Source organism: Gorilla gorilla, chromosome 6, assembly GCF_029281585.2.
Source record: "Gorilla gorilla gorilla isolate KB3781 chromosome 6, NHGRI_mGorGor1-v2.1_pri, whole genome shotgun sequence".
Lineage (NCBI taxonomy): Eukaryota > Metazoa > Chordata > Mammalia > Primates > Hominidae > Gorilla > Gorilla gorilla.
In genome coordinates, this window is record NC_073230.2 from 147,040,115 (window position 1) to 147,058,329 (window position 18,215).

The following is an 18,215-nucleotide window of genomic DNA, read 5'->3' on the forward strand; positions in this document are numbered from 1 at the left end:
CTTCATCTCTAATACCATGAACTTTCCAGCCCCCACCATGCTTTGGACATAATATAGGACTAGCCCATATAAATTCCCCAGGATTCCCATATCCCCTGTGACACTGTCCCACTGTAAAGGAGCTGCAGCCCCGTCCACTATCCCTCCTTGATAGGTCTATATTCATGGTATGAGGATCTTCGGAGCAGGGTTTCTCAACCTAGCACTAATAACATTTTGGACTGGATAATTCGTTGTGAAGGGCAGGGGTGGGGCATTGTTTTGTGCATTGTAGGATATTTAGCAGCATTCCCGGCCTCCACCCACTAGATGCCGGTAGCACTCCCCCAGTTGTGAAACCAAAAATATTTCCAGACACTGCCCAAATGTCTGTAGGTGAAAAAGTCACCCCTGGTTTAGAATCACTGCTATTGACTATATTAGAAATAATAATAATAATATAAAACAGGGCCAGGCACGGTGGCTCATGCCTGTAATCCCAGCACTTTGGCAGGCCAAGGTGGGCGGATCACAAGGTCAGGAGTTTGAGACCAGCCTGGCCAACAAAGTGAAATGCCGTCTTTACTAAATATACAAAAAAAAAAAATTAGCTGGGTGTGGTGGCAGGCACCTGTAATCCCAGCTACTCGGGAGGCTGAGGCAGGAGAATCGCTTGAACCTGGGAGGCGGAGCTTGCAGTGAGCCAAGATCGAGCCACTGCACTCCAGCCCAGGCAACAGTGCAAGACTCCGTCTCAAAATAAATAAATTAATTAATTAATTAATTAAAATAATTTTTTTTTTGAGACGGAGTCTTGCTCTGTCGCCCGGGCTGGAGTGCAATGGCGCGATCTCCACTGCAAGCTCCGCCTCCCAGGTTCCCGCCATTCTCCTGTCTCAGCCTCCTGAGTAGCTGGGACTACAGGCACCCGCCACCACGTCTGGCTAATTTTTTTTTGTATTTGTAGTAGAGACAGGGTTTCACCATGTTAGCCAGGATGGCCTCAGTCTCCTGACCTCGTGATCCGCCCGTCTTGGCCTCCCAAAGTGCTGGGATTACAGGCGTGAGCCACTGTGCCCGGCCAATAAAACGAAATTTTAAAGCCCACTTTGGCACCAGCTATTAGAGATTTCTGCCTTCTTAACATTCTCTGAATCACAGACCAATGGGTGTCATCTTTACTGATTAAACTTTAGGGACACTTCTAGTATAGAAAGGAAGTTAAGAAAGCAGACACAGCAATAAGAGAACGATGGCAAATAATGAGGCTTGGGGTAAGCAATACAATTCTTGGGATTCACATGGACACCTAAGTCCCACCACCAAACTGAAGTGTCAATGAAGGCGTTATGAAAATGAACACCAGAAGGGAAGGTGGGAGATGTCCCTAGAGCTGGAGCTCTAAGATCAGGGTAGCTGTAGAACAGGATGCTTCCTTTAATAAAGAAGAAAAGCGAACAGCAGAGAGGAAGCCTCTGCAGGCTCAGTCCCTGAAGAGTTAGAACGGTGAAATTCACTGACATCACAAACACGGGACATGGCATTTCATCAGGACAGAATGCAGGGAAGCTACAGGACTTGGGCATGTCCTAATAGGCATGATTGTCTATGAGAACAAGAGACAGGGTCAGGGAGAGAGCTCTCTGAGTACAAATACATTTCAAACTGGAAGGTCCTTAGGAGTATTTAAGGCCACATGCCAACTGCCTGCATCACAATTACCAGGGAAGTTTGGGTTAGTCATTTCATAATGAAATATTGTAAGCATTCAGAAAGATTATACATATCATGAGCAATTATGTAGTCATTCCTTTAAAAAAAAAAAAAACTGGGCTGGGCAAGGTGGCTCATGCCTGTAATCTCAGTACTTTGGGAGGCTGAGGCAAGAGGATCAGTTGAGCCCAGGAATTCTAAACCAGCCTGGGCAACATAGTGAGACGCAGTCTCTACAAAAAATACAAAAATTAGCCAGGCATGGTGGTGCACTCCTTGTTGTCCTAGCTACTCAGGAGGGTGAGGAAGGAGGATTCCTTGAGCCCAGTAGGTCAAGACTATAGTGAACCACGATTGTACCATTGCACTCCAGCCCAGGCGATGGAGTGAGAACCTGTCTTTAAAGAAAAGGCCAAGCATGGTGGTTCACTCCTGTAATCCCGGCACTTTGGGAGGCTGAGATGGGCGGATCATGAGGTCAGGAGATCGAGACCATCCTGGCTAACATGGTGAAACTCTATCTCTGCTAAAAATACAAAAAATTAGCCAGGCATGGTGGCGGGCACCTGTAGTCCCAGCTACTCAGGAGGCTGAGGCAGCAGAATGGGGTGAACCCGGGAGGCGGAGCTTGCAGTGAGCCAGGATCACTCCACTGTACTTCAGCCTGGGTGACTGAGCGAGACTCCGTCTCAAAAAAAAAAAAAAAAAACTGGCCAGGCTTGCTTGGTGGCTCATGTCTGTAATCCCAGAACTTTGGGAGGCCGAGGAAGGTGGATCGCTTGAGGTCAGGAGTTCAAGGCTGGCCTGGCCAACATGGTGAAACTCCATCTCTACTAAAAATACAAAACTTAGCTGGGGGTGGTGGTGCACACCTATAGTCCGAGCTACTCAGGAGGCTCAGGCAGGAGAATCACTTGAACCTAGAAGGCAGAGGTTGCAGTGAGCCAAGATCACGCTACTGCACTCCAGCCTGGGTAACAGAGTAAGACTCTGTCTTAAAAATAAATAAATACAATTTAAAAAAATTTGAATACAAAATTTTAAAATCGTATTTTTACATAGTTGCTGCTGTAATCTTTCTTTTTTTGCTTTTTCTTTCTTTTTCTCAAGAAATAAAACACGAAGGACTGTTAAAGCTCCCATCCATTCCCTTCATCCCTCTCAAAGTTAACCATTAGCCAGACTTGGTGTTTATCTTTCCCATCCAGGTCTTTATCCTTTTACTACATATGCATGTATCCATTACACATAGGATTCTTTAAAATGTTAAGTAAATGGTACCATATCTCACATTTCCTCTGCAATTTTCTTTTATCAAAAAAAATTTTTTAGATTTATTCATGTTTATACATGTAGCCTGTTTCATTGATTTAAACATCTGAATTCTATTCCATTGTATTTATCCATTTCCTCTTGAGGAACTCTCACATTTTTATTGTATGTAATATTGTAAAAAATATTCCTTAACATGAAGGGAACTTTAAAAAACACATAAGTTTTGTTTTCAGAATGTGGTTTAAAGGCATAAATAAATAAAAACATACAAATTTGATGATCCACCCTCAGAGACTTTGACTTAGGAGGTTAAAGACATCTATATCTATATTAAAACTACCACCTAGGCCAGGCGCAGTGGCTCACACCTGTAATCCCCACACTTTGGGAGGCAGAGGTAGGCAAATGGTTTGAGCCTAGGAGTTCAAGGCCAGCCTGGGCAACATGGCAAGACCCCATCTCTACAAAAAATAAACAACAACAACAACAAAAAACTCACACCACCAGTCCTTCTATGCTCACCTCAGTTTCTCAATCACTGGCTCCATTTCCACTCAACAGTCCTCTCCCTACGCCACTTTACAGTTAAGTCCCTAGAACCTTACAAAGTTCCTACAAGTTCAAATATGCCCAAGGTAAGAGGAAGAGTCAAGGATTTTGCAGCTACTGTGTGTTAAACTTCAGATAGACACTGGGGATACAAAATAATAAATAAGAAACTAGAAAATGCCCATGCCCTACCAGAGTTTACCACTTAGGTCAGTGCTCAAAGTTTTATGTGCAGATAAATTACCTGGGGCTCCTAAGCCGTCGCTTCTGACTCACAGGTCTAAGCAGGCCCGAGATTCTGCATTTTTCATCAGCTCCCAGGTAACGCTGTGACTCCACAGACGACACTCTGGGCAGCAAGGAGCAGAACAGTGGCAAGGCTAAGATTAGAACCAGACTTCCTGATTATACAACAATCTAAGTCAGCATCTGATTGCCTAAGTAGCTCCCCAAGGACAAATTTCCTGGTTGCCTGATGGTAACTATTCTACAACTGTTTGACAGAAATCCTTTCCAGACAAAACTAAGTTAACAAAAAGAGAAATAAATAACAGAATGTAACACGCAAATGCAAGAGGTAAACCCACAGTCCCTGCATTTCCAAGCCACAGTTTTGTTCCCTGAACTACAAGGTCAAGTCCTGATCTGCTGTGCTGGCCACTAAAGCTCTGGAATCCCATTCTATCCCGAGGCAACGCTCTCTTTGATTGGCCAGGCTTTCCTATGGAAGTTGCCCAGGTTGGCGCGCTCTGCTGACACTCTGTTTTCTTTCTTCTGAGCAGCACTAATGAATGTTTTCATGAACATCCCCTGGATAACCAATAATAAACGTTCTCTAACTCTGCTAACTTTCCCTGAACTCCCCCTACTTTGGATTATGCAGTAATTCTCATGTTACAAACCATTTAGCACTAATGATAGACAGTTTTGAAGCATTCACAGTTGTTATCAAGTTTATTATCATAACCTCCCCTCTGGAAAAGGATCCTCCTCAGAAGTCTAACTGTGCCTAAACACCCACCCACACCCAAGAATTTAGCAAAGTGGTGAGCGCTCAGTCGGTTCAGGGAGATCCTTGTGATGGAAAAGAAACCGGTTCCAACCAGATGCTATGACTCAGTCCAGCAAATTAGCTCCAGCTGGGTGTCCTTGGCAGTGGTGGGCTCCAAGACTCAGCAGACAGGTCAACATCCCATCGCTGGTGCCAGGATCGGGCCAGAGTGGGCCCATCTTTAATGCCAGCCAGTTGGAAAGGGGCCTTATGGTCCTGAAGGCCAAAAACCAGAGAAAGGAGCAAAGTGAGCCTCGAGGAGGACGCCTTTCTGGATACTGCAAACGCTTTAGCGAAGTACTACTCATGTGAACCCAAGGGTTATGGGATTTTAGTTTAATTCCTTCAAAGGCAATGGCATAATAACATTTTACCATTCTAATATTTGAATCAAACTTTATGAGTTTACAAAATAATTTCATAACCTTTTTCTCACTCAGTACTCATGACAATCCTGTAAATTGGCTTTTAGTCCATTGTCCAAGATCTCTGTCCCCTACTGAGAGACCTTGAGCTAGGGTACTCATGTCAAATTGACTGAATTTTTTTCCTTATTGTTTCTCCTAGGAAAGAGATATTTAAGCCTCACAATACAACTGTATGGAGAGGTTCTAACAAGTGTAAAACCATGATGGTGATGATCATGGATAATGATGTTGTCAGGATTAGGTGCTAGACTTGTCTGATGGACTAAGTACTTGACATACTCGATTTTCAGAAAATGAAAACATGTCCCCATTTACAGATCAGAAAACTGGGGTTCGGGATAATTAGCTGTTTTGCCTTGAGATGCACAGCTGATGAAAGGTGAAACTGATATTCTATCCCATGTTCAGCCAGTTCCAAATCACAGGCACTTTCTACAGCATGCTGCCTCATTTGTGTCAGCCTCTAAAGCTAGATAAAGATAGGCTCACAGATGGTCATCCGCTATGCGCACATGGTCTCCTGCACTAACCCTGTAGAAACATGCCAAGAGTTTGTTAGAAGGAGAGACTCCTGGTATCACTTGCTGTGATACATCAGCAATAAGGATGGAGATACTTATTCGGCCTTAATGCATGTTTCTGCCAAAGGATTCAAGCAACATCACACAATCTCTGAGTTGGAAGAAACCTCCTAATAGGATTGAACCCCTGCCTCACAACATAAATGTTCTTCACCCAGTTCAGAGAATACACATGGCAACTTCCCTTAAAAATTTGTGTCAAGTTTTATCTCCCCCATTTGTGTCAGGTTTTATCTCCCCATTATCTTAAGATTCTGCATTAAACATCCTCCGACTATCCCATAAAGTTTTGTCTCCCTTTATTCTTATAAACACAACAGCTTCATTGAAATCCTAATGGTCACAGTATGGCATTGTGGCAATATAGCTTTGGAGTCAGTCAGCCCTAAATTTGAATCCTGGCTGTGCAAGCCTGAGGAAGATATTTCCATACTCCAAACCTTGGTTTATGAGGTTAACAATAATGCCAGCAAAGTGAAGTTAACAATAGTTCCGGCCTTGTGTCATGAGAATTAAACTAAATAATGCACGTAATACACCTAACACTCCACTGCATAGCAATCTTTTAAAAAGCTCTTTTAAAAAACTAACATAATTAAAACAATAAAATGTTGGCATTTTCTACTTGCACACCAGCTTCTCGCATTGTTCTTCCTAGAATATGCTTTCATTTTCATCTTTACCAAACAGGAAACTACCTAAGACAGAACAAATGTACTTCTTTTAGAAAGTCATCCCTAGACACATACACCTTGAATTGATCTCTCATTTCCCTAACAAGTAAAGCCCTTTAAGTATCTCTTAATTTGACACATTTTTCCTTTTCTTTGATGTTCCTTTCATTGCCAAGTTACTTAAATATCTTATCACTAGGCCTTCCAAACTCTATGGCCCAGATGTAAACCGTTTACCCACCCCTCTCTCTGGACCTAGCCCAGATCAGAGATCATAGATCATAGATAGTTGCTGCATTCAACAACTATCTCATTTGCATCTATTATCATTCTATAACATCCTAACGAAATAGAAGATAAATCCAAATTAGGGCTAGATCTCCCAACAGTTATAAATAAGTGCCTTCAAACATTTAAAATGTATATCCAAATTTACAAATCAGATAAATTAGGAGAAATTTTTATCCTTATAAGAATTACTTATTTTATAAAAAATTACCTTGGCTCTGAAGCATTTATGCTTTGAGTTTTCAGGTCACTAATGAACTGCCAAAGTAGCTTGCAAGGAAGGAGTGGTTTATGATCTGGGCCACCTCCTGCTGCTAACAACTGCCCTAAGATCGGAGGTCACGAGGGTGAGGAAAGGGGAACAAAGTGGGAGGAAAAGGAAGGATTCATAATTCTTTAGTTCAAATAACTGGCTGCATAAAGCTACCGACCTGTCTTCTGTACAGTACTCTCCACTGAGGTTTGCCCACTCAACAAATACAGTGGGAGCATGGGCAGAAAGATGAATAAAGGTCAGTCTTATAAAGACAGAGTTGTCCCAAGGTGCAAAATGAGTTAGCCAGAATGTATGTCCTATGCCCCATCGTCCAGAGAACTTGTAGAGCGTGTTCTAAAGCAGTTGTGCCATCCCATAGTCAGCCCAACAGGCCTCTTTTGTGCACAGGCTAACAGAAGAGTGCTGCACCAGACCAGTTAGGGACAGGAGTTCTAGTCCCAGCCTTGCACTTCAATGGTGGTCAGTCTGCCTCTTCTAGACTCAGTTTCCTTACCTGTAAACCTCTGTGTGTGTGCATGTGTGCGTGTGAGTGTGTGAGTGCTATGTGTACTGGGGATGTGGGTAGGCTTGAAACCTGATCAGTAGTTTGTCACCTTTTTTCACCTTTTTTAAATTCTTAGACCCTTTTGGGAATCTAACGAATGCTCCTGCCTGAGAACCTAATGCTCCTTTTGGGAATCTAATGACAGTCCTGCCTGAGAAATGCTCACAGCCACAAACACACAAACACAGCCCAGCATTTCAGGAGGCTGACCCGCCCCTGAAGTCTGTCTGCAGACGGCAGGGGGATTCCATGGATCCCGGGCTAAACCCTGCCAGCAGAGAAAGTAGTAATAACACAGGGATATTTATAAGTCATTGCTAACAACCTATTCAGCTCTACTACCCTATCATTTTCTAAAATGTTGCAGGCAACATAAAATGGAGCTACGAAGGTTTTTCAACTTGGGAAAAGGAGGACAGAGAACACCCTCTTTCTGCCTCACGGGTTTGTTTAGATTTGCCCCTGTAATGCCAGCCCATGGGCAGTGAAGCAGGTGGGCACGGCAGGTAATAGGATTCAGAAAGCAGAACCTGGGCTGGCAACAAGAGGCCCAAGGCCTGCCTGGGCTCCTTCTGAGCTCCCCAAGCATTCAATTCCCAGCCCTGCCCTCTGGGAAACAGGGATGCTTTGCAGCCAGTCTCTGGCTGAAAAGATAGTTCTCCGGCAGGCAGGAGAAGAAGCCTTTGTACTTAAAAATCGTGGCTAGGAGCCTTACCTAGAGCACAGAATGCCTCCCAAAGACTGGAGCCATAGAAGAAGGGAGTGTGGCAGGAGCAAGCTGATCCTCTCCATAAATGATTCAGAGGCCACAGCTCAAATTCACATTAGAAACCAAGGCCTCCTTCCAGCAAAACATAGTTTGACTGTATTGCTCAGGCAGGGAGGAGCTGCCCTGGGCTCCTGGCATCCCCTAGGCCACCCTCCCTCCTCCCCTTGCAGGGAGAGAAGGGACCTGCCTTCAAAACCAGTGCACCTTAGACCTGAGTGGCTCTCACACAAGTACCCTGCACACAACACACAGAAAAGGGCCAGATGCCAACCATGAGGAAAAAGGTGACCTTGTCAAAGTTCCAAGAAAAAAAATGGCTCACAAGTCAAACCCCACTACAGTGAAATTTCAAGGATACCCAATTCTTTTCTAGTACAAAAATGTAGGCACATTACATATTTCTTTAATTTTTAAAAAATGGGGGCTGAGCTTGGAACTCTTTATTACACCAGAGTTTTGGAGGTTTGTGGTGGGGGTTATTTTGGGGAGGGTGTTTTGTTCTGAAGTGATATTTGCTTTACTGAAATTTCACTAGCAGTAACAAAAGCTGTGTTTTAAAGAGACTTATTACCAAAAAAAAAAAATTAAATAAATAAATATATATACACCTTGCTTGGTAGTATCCAGATGAACCTTTTTTTTTGTAAATGAAGTATGTGAAATAGATTAAGCAATAAAGGCATTGAGAGATGATATTTAAAGGAAACCTATTATAAATCCATTGGTAGGGTATATTCAATATTTTGTAAAAGGAGTCACCCTGGGAGAAGGAGGAATAAATAGGTGGACCACAGATGATTTTTAGGGCAGTGGAACTCTGACACGGATACTATAATGGTGGAGACACGTCTTTATACATTTGTCCAAATCTATAGAATGTACAACACAAGAGTGAACCCTAATGTGAACTATGGACTTTGAGTGATAACAATGTGTCAATGTATCTACCATCATGTGTACCAATATGATGGTGGATGTTGACAATGGCGGAGGCTATGAATGTGTGGGGCAGAGGACATATGGGAAATCTTTGTACCTTCTGTTCGATTTTGCTCTGAACCTCAAACTGCTCTCAGAAATGGGTTTTCTGTTTGTTTGTTTGTTTTTTGAGACAGAGTCTCACTCTGTCGCCCAGGCTGGGGTACAGTGGTGCGATCTCGGCTCACTGCAACCTCCACCTCCTGGGTTCAAGCGATTCTCTTGCCTCAGTCTCCTGAGTAGCTGGGATTACAGGTTCCCGCCACCACACCCAGCTAATTTTTGTATTTTTAGTAGAGACGGGGTTTCACCATGTTGGTCAGGCTGGTCTCGAACTCCTGATCTTGTGATCCACCCGCCTCGGCCTCCCAAAGTGCTGGGATTACAGGTGTGAGCCACTTGCCCCTGGCCAGAAATGGTTTATTTTTTAAAACTAATGCCTAATGTATATATTAAGTAAAAATGAATTTTTACATATGATATTTGTTTCAAGGGTCATGCACCATACTAATTCCTTTTAAACTACATAATTTTTCATCATTAAAACAAGTAATGATCCACTTTCCCAAATGCATGCCAATCCTGAATGCCCTATAGCAGTTATTAGAATTTGATGTGGAAAAAAAATCCACTGTTTCATTTTAAGAGCATCTGCCCACAATACAAATAAATCAGTTAATGAGATGAAGGGAGAAACACCCCACAGGTGGCTCCTGATAACAAAGGAGAGCTGCAAGATTCAGAATTAGCTAGCACACAAAAATTCAATCTGCCTACTTCTTGGCTTATTTACACATATAGCTGCAAATACCCCCAAAATGCACTTCTTCATTCTTTCTGAACCCAAATTAGCCTCTAGCCTAGTAGGGCCTGTCCTTCCATGGCCCAAGAGTATCCAACAACTACCAATAGGAATAAAAATAATGCGAAGAAAATTTAATAATAATAGCACCTTCCATGTTCAATGCATAGTATTTACATATGACAAAACACTTGCACACCATGACTGTATCTGATCCTCACAAGATGGAGAATTATCCCGAGGGTAGAGACAGTGGGGCAGCCTGGAGTAGGACAGGACCCCTTCCCAGGCACGTTCGGCATAGTCCCTGCTGCCTCTCAATCACTAACACAAAGGACTTGGAGCTCAGATTTCTAATTGTTCCCCAAAAACGCTTTTTGAATTGTAACTTGGGCCTGAGAGAAGGGCAATCTCCTCATGTCAATGGAGGAAATCCTCAGGATCCTTTTAGAGCAGACAGAGCTGTTCCAGAAATACCCATATCAGGTAGAGAGTCCTCTGATATGCTTCAAGAAACTCAAACCATCCCCGAGTCCTCTTGCCCCTTCCTTCTGCCACAACAGACAGCTGAATCTCACCAACAAGTGAAAGACCATCAAAGCCATGATCAAGTCAACCGTTCAAGCCTGAGGCAGTACAGAACCTGTGATTCTGTTCTTGTCATCCATAGTGGGGAAGCCACAGAGACTGGGATGCTGAAAGCAGCTGCCATCAGGACCACCAATTCTTCCCTCTCCCTTTTCTCACTTCTATCCCCGAGTCTAGACTCTACCCCCGCAATCTTGGATGGGAGTGCTGGAGGCCCAGCGGGGCTTTTCGCCTGATCTATCCCACAAGCCAAGGCCAAAAAATGTTTGCTTTTAACCCTCCCACACTTAAGAGCCTCCTACATAACTCAATCTATGTCCAAATTCCCCACAGTGAGAGTTAAAGTAGATTTAAATTTCTTACTACCCAGTTAAATTCTCTAGATACTCTTCCTAATTGGTATTGTTGATATCCCTCCTTCTGTCCCTTATCCTTCAATTTGCAGTTTTCAACCCTTTTACATGCTCATTATATAAGGAAATTTGGAGGGTTTTTTGGTCAGACTGCTCTAATGAGGTCTCTTGCCCTCTCTGCAGTCATAAGCTTCTCCTCTCTGGTATCTTCCACTCTCTTAAACAGAAGGCATCCCCACTCCCTCTCCCACAGTATACACTCTCCATCTCCATTTCAGTCTTTACCTCACCAGGGGACACCCAGGGCATTCCCTCATATCTTTCAGTGAAGGCACAAACTAAGGTATTTACTATTCCTACACTCTTGCGTCCTACCCTAAAAGAAAAACTTTGGATTACAGCAGGCTCCAAATCACAGACTAGTGAAGCTTGAGGAAACATTGGATATCATCTGGCCTGACCTGGTCACTCTAATTTGAGAAAACTGAGGTCCAAAATAGCACATGAAATCAGAGTTGAGAACTGAAATCTACACTACAGACTCTCTAACAAGAGAAACGGTGACCAGACATAAAGATCACCAAATGGGTGACTGAAAAGTGTTCCACAGACGACCCCCACAGAATTCTCTGAACGGAACGTGCATGTTGCAATGGAACAATTCCGCCTCCAAGTCAAGATCTAATGCCAAAAACATCAGGTATGAAACACTAACGGGCGATGAAGTTTGTGGGAAAAAATGAACGGTATGCATGCTTCCTAGAAACCTATGCTTTATTTATGAGCCAAATATGTCATAAGCATTACTGAGATAATCTCATCCCTAGAGGGCCACATTGGGGAAAAGGGAAAGTGCTTGAGAGGTACAAAGTACTGTTTGTGTTGTTTAAATGCTCAGGCATGACTCTGCCAGGAGGTACCCCTCCACCCCAAGATAAGAGCTAAGGGAATCCCGCAGGTCAGCAAATGGGAGGCCAGGAAGGTTCTGGCTTCTAGCCACTTTGGCTCCTGCTCTGTGAGACCTCACATGTATGCCCCACCTCTCTGGAATGACATGTGTTGAGACATACCAGGGGATCTTAGCCTTTGAAACCCTTGTGTTATGCACCGGACTCATGGGACAGAAGGCATATAGTCTACATCAGCTCTGTAGATCCTAGCAGCAACCTTGGGTCAAATCACTCGTTCTCTCCACACCACTAGAAAATGAGAAATCCAATCTGCCTTTCAAAATTGTAGTGAAGATAAAAATGAATTCATCGATACAAGTCTAATCCAGATACAGGATGGTGCTATGGTAAATGAAAACTGGCTAAGAAAACCATGTGCAGGCTATGAACACGAAAGTGACTTCCCAGACATCCACAGAGTTCTTATCTCCATCGTGGCCAGCCAATTAGCAACCGCAGTTATTGGGAGCGCAGCAGCCATTGGCTGTCCGCTCCTGCATGTTCCTTCCTCTCATGAACCTCAACCAGCTGAGGCAATGAACCCTCTTCTATCTCTAAGTGCTACCAGAATCCAAGAGCTTTGAGGCCTGCTCAGGACAGACTATCTTGGAGCAGTGGGGAGTAAAGGGCCCTGGTTGGCTTTCTGTTATCACACATTGCTAGCCCCAGCCAGGTTATTCATTCCAATCACATTTCTAGAAACAAGAGAGATCAGAAAGGCAAGCTCCAGTATTTTAAATGAAGAACCTGAAGTTAAGGTACACTACACCACTACCCTAAAGAAGCAGAGTTTGATGTTTCTCTATTCATTTAGAAGAATTACTTTGGCATAATAAGAGCTTAATAAACGTTAGCTGTTTTATTGTTGTTTGTATTACATGCCTCGCTAAAACTGGGACAAAATTATTAAGTATTTCTCTGACTTATCAGTCTCTTAATACCATAAAAAATGATGAAGGTCATAAAACATCATTTTTCTTTAGTGAACTCGGTCGATTCTAATTTGCCCATTTGCTTACCAGGGGGCTCATTTTCAGTTCATCAATTCATAATTGATTGATTGATCTTCCTTTCCCCTTTTTGAAAACTAGGCCCATATCTCCAGTCTCAAAGCATCTCTCTCATTCCCTGCAATTTCTCCACAGTTCACCAGCCACACTGTGCTCACATCCATAAGCTTCTTTAGTGTCCTTTCATCTTAACCAGCAATTATAATTTTTAGGCAAACCTCTCATTCAAACTTTTATGAAGGAACTGTTTAAAGCTGAACTGGACTATCAAGTTCCTACTTTGGTGGCACTGCTGAAAACCAGACGAATATTTTCAGGTTCTCAAATCTTTCTCTGGAAGTGGGGTCCAGGTTCTCCTAAAAGTATCCCTCTAAATCCTTCTGCCCTCAGGCGGATCTCCCCTGTCATTGAGCCACAGTCCTGTCATCCCTTTTGGAACAGAAAGGAACCATTCTAAATGAATAGGGAAACATCAAACTCTGCTTCTTTTGGGATAGTGGTAGTGGTTCAGTGTACCTTAGCTTCAGATTCTTTATTGAAAACAATGGAGCTTCAATTCTTCAACTTGGTAGAGTTGAAGAATTTCTAAGAAGGAAAAACAAAACAAAACAAAATAAAACACGAGGCCATAATATTCTCTTTCTAAGAAAGACCATAAGTAGAATCTAGTGATCTCAGCAGGTTATTATGAGAACAAGCAAACAGAGATATTCTGCAGTCCTGCTGGAAAACACATGCGACCACCATATGTTAAAAGTTATTCCCAAACAGTTTGAGTATTTTTCTCCCAAAAGACGAGGTAGAGCAATGCTTCTGAATATTTGTTCATGATTGAACAATGGTGGATAGCTGCTTATTGGATCATGAATAGGACACATTTGCCTTCTAGTCACAAAAGATTATTTTCTGTTACCTATAAAGCCAATGGTATCAGAAAGTACACAAGGTTTGAATGCAATAATGATGCAATGCCTCGGGGGTGGGGGAGATATTCTAGAAAGTCAGCACAGTTTCATTAAGAAGTAAGAAGTCAAAGGGGTAGTTGCTGGCATAGCAGAAAGAATGCCTTGTTTGGAATCAAAACGCTTGGGTTTTAGACCTAGCCCTGTCACTACTTGGTTCTGTGACCTTGGACAAGTCACTGAACCCCTCTGGGTCTCTTTTCTTAGGAAATAAAATAAGAGGTGGGACCAGGCAGTCTCCCAGGCCCCCTGCGGCTCTGGTATTCTGAGACCAACTATGACGTAGGTAGCTTCTGCTTCCACTCACACCTAAAAGAGTAAAACAGCCTGAAAATAAATCTTAAGCCTGAGTCAATGTTCCCTGCAACTCCCCTTCTCTGGCCTCTTCTGAGATTCTACTGGCAAAGAATGGCTTCCCTTGAGGATGGCTGAGCTAACAGCTGGGCAGTACTGGGTGATTTCTGCCCTTTCAACAGCTGGTCTCTGAGACAAACAACGAGACAGGCTTTATCAGAAAAAATGACTCAACTTGTGGAGGCCAAGCATAGATGGAGAGCAGTATCAGACTTAAAACTACTGTACTACTTTCTCCTCAACCAAACCTCCTTTCATCTACCAATATCTTCTAGCCTCAGTTATGCAGAACCTCCATGAGAAATGGGGGAGGGAAATGGCACTAGACCATTTCTAGGAAGCCTAGAAAAAAATTCAGGGCCATAGTTTCATGTTTTCTGCCCTATTCCTCAGAAGAAACTAACAATTTCTGAAGTGGTTAGAGATGTTCAACCAGGCCATGTTGATATTGTCGACGAGATGATTCTTCATTAATGAGGATCTTCCTGTACATTCCAGGGCCCCTGGGCACTCAGTGCTGGTAACATCCCCCTTTCCCATTATGACAACAATCAAAAATGCCGCCATATATTTCCAAAAGCCAAAAAAGGAGCTTTCAAAATGTAGATTCAACTAAGAGGGATCCATAACGTTGATTTAGGTTCTTTCCATGGGTCTGTTTTCAGCATTCATGCAAAATGCAGCACTGTGTCAAAAACTTCTCTTCGTGACTGTCTCTGGCATGAAATTGTATTCTCTTCACTGTCTAAAGACCCACCAATATCCAAGTGCCCCTTTCCCCATTGATCTGAATACTCTTCACATTTGCAAAGTCTGGGTGTCTAATAGGTTAAACCTCTTAACTTTTGAAGTTTGGGCTTTAAACTGATCTTTTGCTTACCTTTGTTTAAACAGATTTTTGCCACTGGGAGCCCATTTAGAAGGGAAAGGGAAAGAAAAATAGCAATTCACAAAGCTGTACACAGAGTCCGTGTGTGGAACGAAGGTGCAGCTGGACCACCTCTCTGCCTCATGATGTCTGCAAACGCACAGTAAAATTTAGAAATTGTGCCAATGCTAATATTCCCAGTCTCAACAAAGTGGTTTGTTTATTAGGTCTTCTAGCTCACAAAAGAGGTATTTAAAAACTCTGCATGTAGCCTTGGGAACCGACCACGGCAAAAGTAAACCTAAAGCACAAGTTTTGCCTTTGCAAGCAGCAAGCACTGAATCAATGAACATTAGACCATTTGAGTGAAGGCAACAAGATCACAATCAGAAAGAACAGCTTACTGATCAAAGGTAGATATCCCTGAATTGTGATCCATCAATCTGTGAAATTTAAAATAGCCCACATAAGAGTATTTAAATAAATTAAGGTATATCTAAGTGGCTATGAAAACAAACTGCTACTGTAGAAAACTATCTGTTAATATACAGAAATGTCCACGTCATATATCTAAATGAAAAATATATTGTGAAAACTGAATTCCCTAATTTATAATTGTCTTTATATATTTATATATTTTGTTACATACCTTATATATCAATGTATTTTTATCTATTTCATAAATGAATAATCAAATTTATAGTTTTAGAATTTATAACTTTTATTTTTTTTTTTTTATTTTTTATTTTTTTTGAGACAGAGTCTTGCTCTGTAGACCAGGCTGGAGTGCAGTGGCATGATCTCGACTCACTGCAACCTCTGTCTCTCGGGCTCAAGCGATTCTCCTGCCTCAGCCTCCCAGGTGGCTGGGCTTACGGGCATGTGCCATCACTCCCAGCTAATTTTTGTATTTTTAGTAGAGACTGGGGTTTCACCATGTTGGCCAGGCTGGTCTCGAGCTTCTGACCTCAGGTAATCTGCCCGCCTTGGCTTCCCAAAGTGCTGGGATTAAAGGCATGAGCCACCACGCCCAGCCGAATTTATAACTTTTAATTGAAAGTAGAAATTATCTATAAGTGCTAGAATATAAAAATGTATGGACAGCCTTATAGCAAAATGTTGATGCACTCCTGTGTAGTGTTAATACAGTTTTTTAATTCTTCTTATCTATATTTCTGACAATGAAGACCTCTAATTTACAATGGGAGGAAAAAAGCATTTGCTTTTTCAAAACAGACTCTGTTTAACTGAATTAAGTGAGACCTGGTTTAAATAGTCCTCAGGGAACAAAAACCAGGGAGGACAACTGACTAGAGACAATATTTTCTACCCAAAAGATAGATAGTCTATATCTTATGCATGTTAAAAAATAAACAAACTAACCCATTGGTAGGCACAGGCCTAAAAGACAGACTTTTCTGCAGGGCAATAATACCCCAAATCACAGATCCTTTTTCCTCTGACACTTTAAATGTTACATAGGCAGAAATCTGGTCTCTAATTTTGCCCTCCATGTAGACAGCAATCTGGACTAAGAAGAACTGGGCCTTTCACCAACAAGCATGGTTACCTACAGGTGAACACGCAGGTTTTGTATTAGAACCTCAAATGCTGGAAAGGAGCTCCTCTTTATTCACCCGCCTCCTCATGAGGGTGGGCTCTGAAATGACTCCTAACAAATTGCCCTATCAAAACACTTTTTCTTTCATAAATCCAAATTTCCACCCTGAGCCGCTACAATTAAGCTTTTATCTTTAGATTGTATTTAGTGGCCGTTTCTGTTCTCTCATGACTTGAGCCACCAGCCACAAATACTTAAAATAATATTTTTGATCCTGCTCTCCAAATGCACCCTCCCCCAAATTATAGTCTGTTAAATCCCTCTGCTTTTATGGAAAGAATAAACAGGCACTGGCCACACACTCCCTCCTGCCCACTGTAATAGGCTGAAATTCTAAGATGACTCCCAAGACTCCTGCTCCCTGCTGTAACATGCTTGGTATAACCCCCTTCCCCTGAGTGTGGCCTGTGCAACATGTGATTATGACAGATGGCAGTCCTGTGAGTGCTGGGTTACGATGGTGAAGGCAATTTTGTAGGTGTCTTGAAGGTCTCAATTCAGTTGACTCTGAGTTCATCAAAACGGAGATTATCCTGAGTGGGTCTGATCTAATAAGGTGATCCCTTTAAAAGAAGGTCTAGAAATGAGAAAAATTTTCCTCCTGCTGGCCTGGAAGAGGCAAACCACTAGAAGATGTACAAATGCAGAAAAAAAAAAAAAAACCCTGAATTCTGTCTACAACCGTATGATCCTGAAAGAGGCCCTTGAGCCTCAAATGAGACTGCAGCTCCAGCTGACACCTAACTGCAGGTTGGTGAGCCACTGAGGACAGGACCCAGCTAAGCCATGCCCAGACTCCTGACCCATGGAAAATGTGAGATAATAAATGTGGTTGTTTTAAGCCACTATGTTTGTGGTAATTTGTTAGGTGTAGTGCTATATATATAAGCTATATATATAAGCTATAAGGCTGTCCATACATTTTTATATATAGTTTTATACATATATAGTTATATATATAGTTTTATATATATAGTTATATATATATAGTTATATATAGTTATATATAGTTATATATAGTTATATATAGTTATATATAGTTATATATAGTTATATATAGTTATATATATAGTTATATATATAGTTATATATAGTTATATATAGTTATATATATAGTTATATATATAGTTATATATAGTTATATATATAGTTATATATAGTTATATATATAGTTATATATAGTTATATATATAGTTATATATAGTTATATATATAGTTATATATATAGTTATATATAGTTATAGTTCAATCCATAGATTGAACTGAGTCCCACCGAAATCCAAATGTTGAAGCCCTAGCGCTCTCTCTCTCTCTCGCCCTCTCTCTTCCCTCCACTCTACCCACTAAGGACACAGCAAGAAGGTGGCTGTTTACAAGCCAGGAAGAGAGCCCTCACCAGAAACCAACCATGCTGGCACCCTGATCTCAGACTTCCCAGCCTCCAGAATCATGAGACATACATTTCTGCACCCAGCTGTGGTATTTTGTTATGGCAGCCACACCCGCTCAACACCTGTAGCAAGAGAAAACTAATATACCCACTGACTGGCTACATCTCTGTCCACTCCCTCACCTACACCCTCGCTTCTCTGTGTCTACTA

The 18,215-nt window shown here is 42.1% G+C and overlaps 1 protein-coding gene across 2 annotated transcripts in view; it reads right to left on the reverse strand.

Annotated features, from left to right (window-relative positions):
• The window catches only part of CREB3L2 (cAMP responsive element binding protein 3 like 2), a 127,098-nt gene that overhangs the window by 54,096 nt on the left and 54,787 nt on the right, over window positions 1–18,215 (reverse strand). Inside the window, exon 1 of one of the 2 annotated variants that reach the window (XM_063708793.1) lies at window positions 3,761–3,862. The exons of the other annotated variant lie outside the window; for it this stretch is intronic. The gene's annotated coding sequence lies outside the window, so the exon portion shown is untranslated. Of the gene's footprint in view, window positions 1–3,760; window positions 3,863–18,215 lie in introns of those variants that run through there. 2 annotated transcript variants of the gene reach the window in all.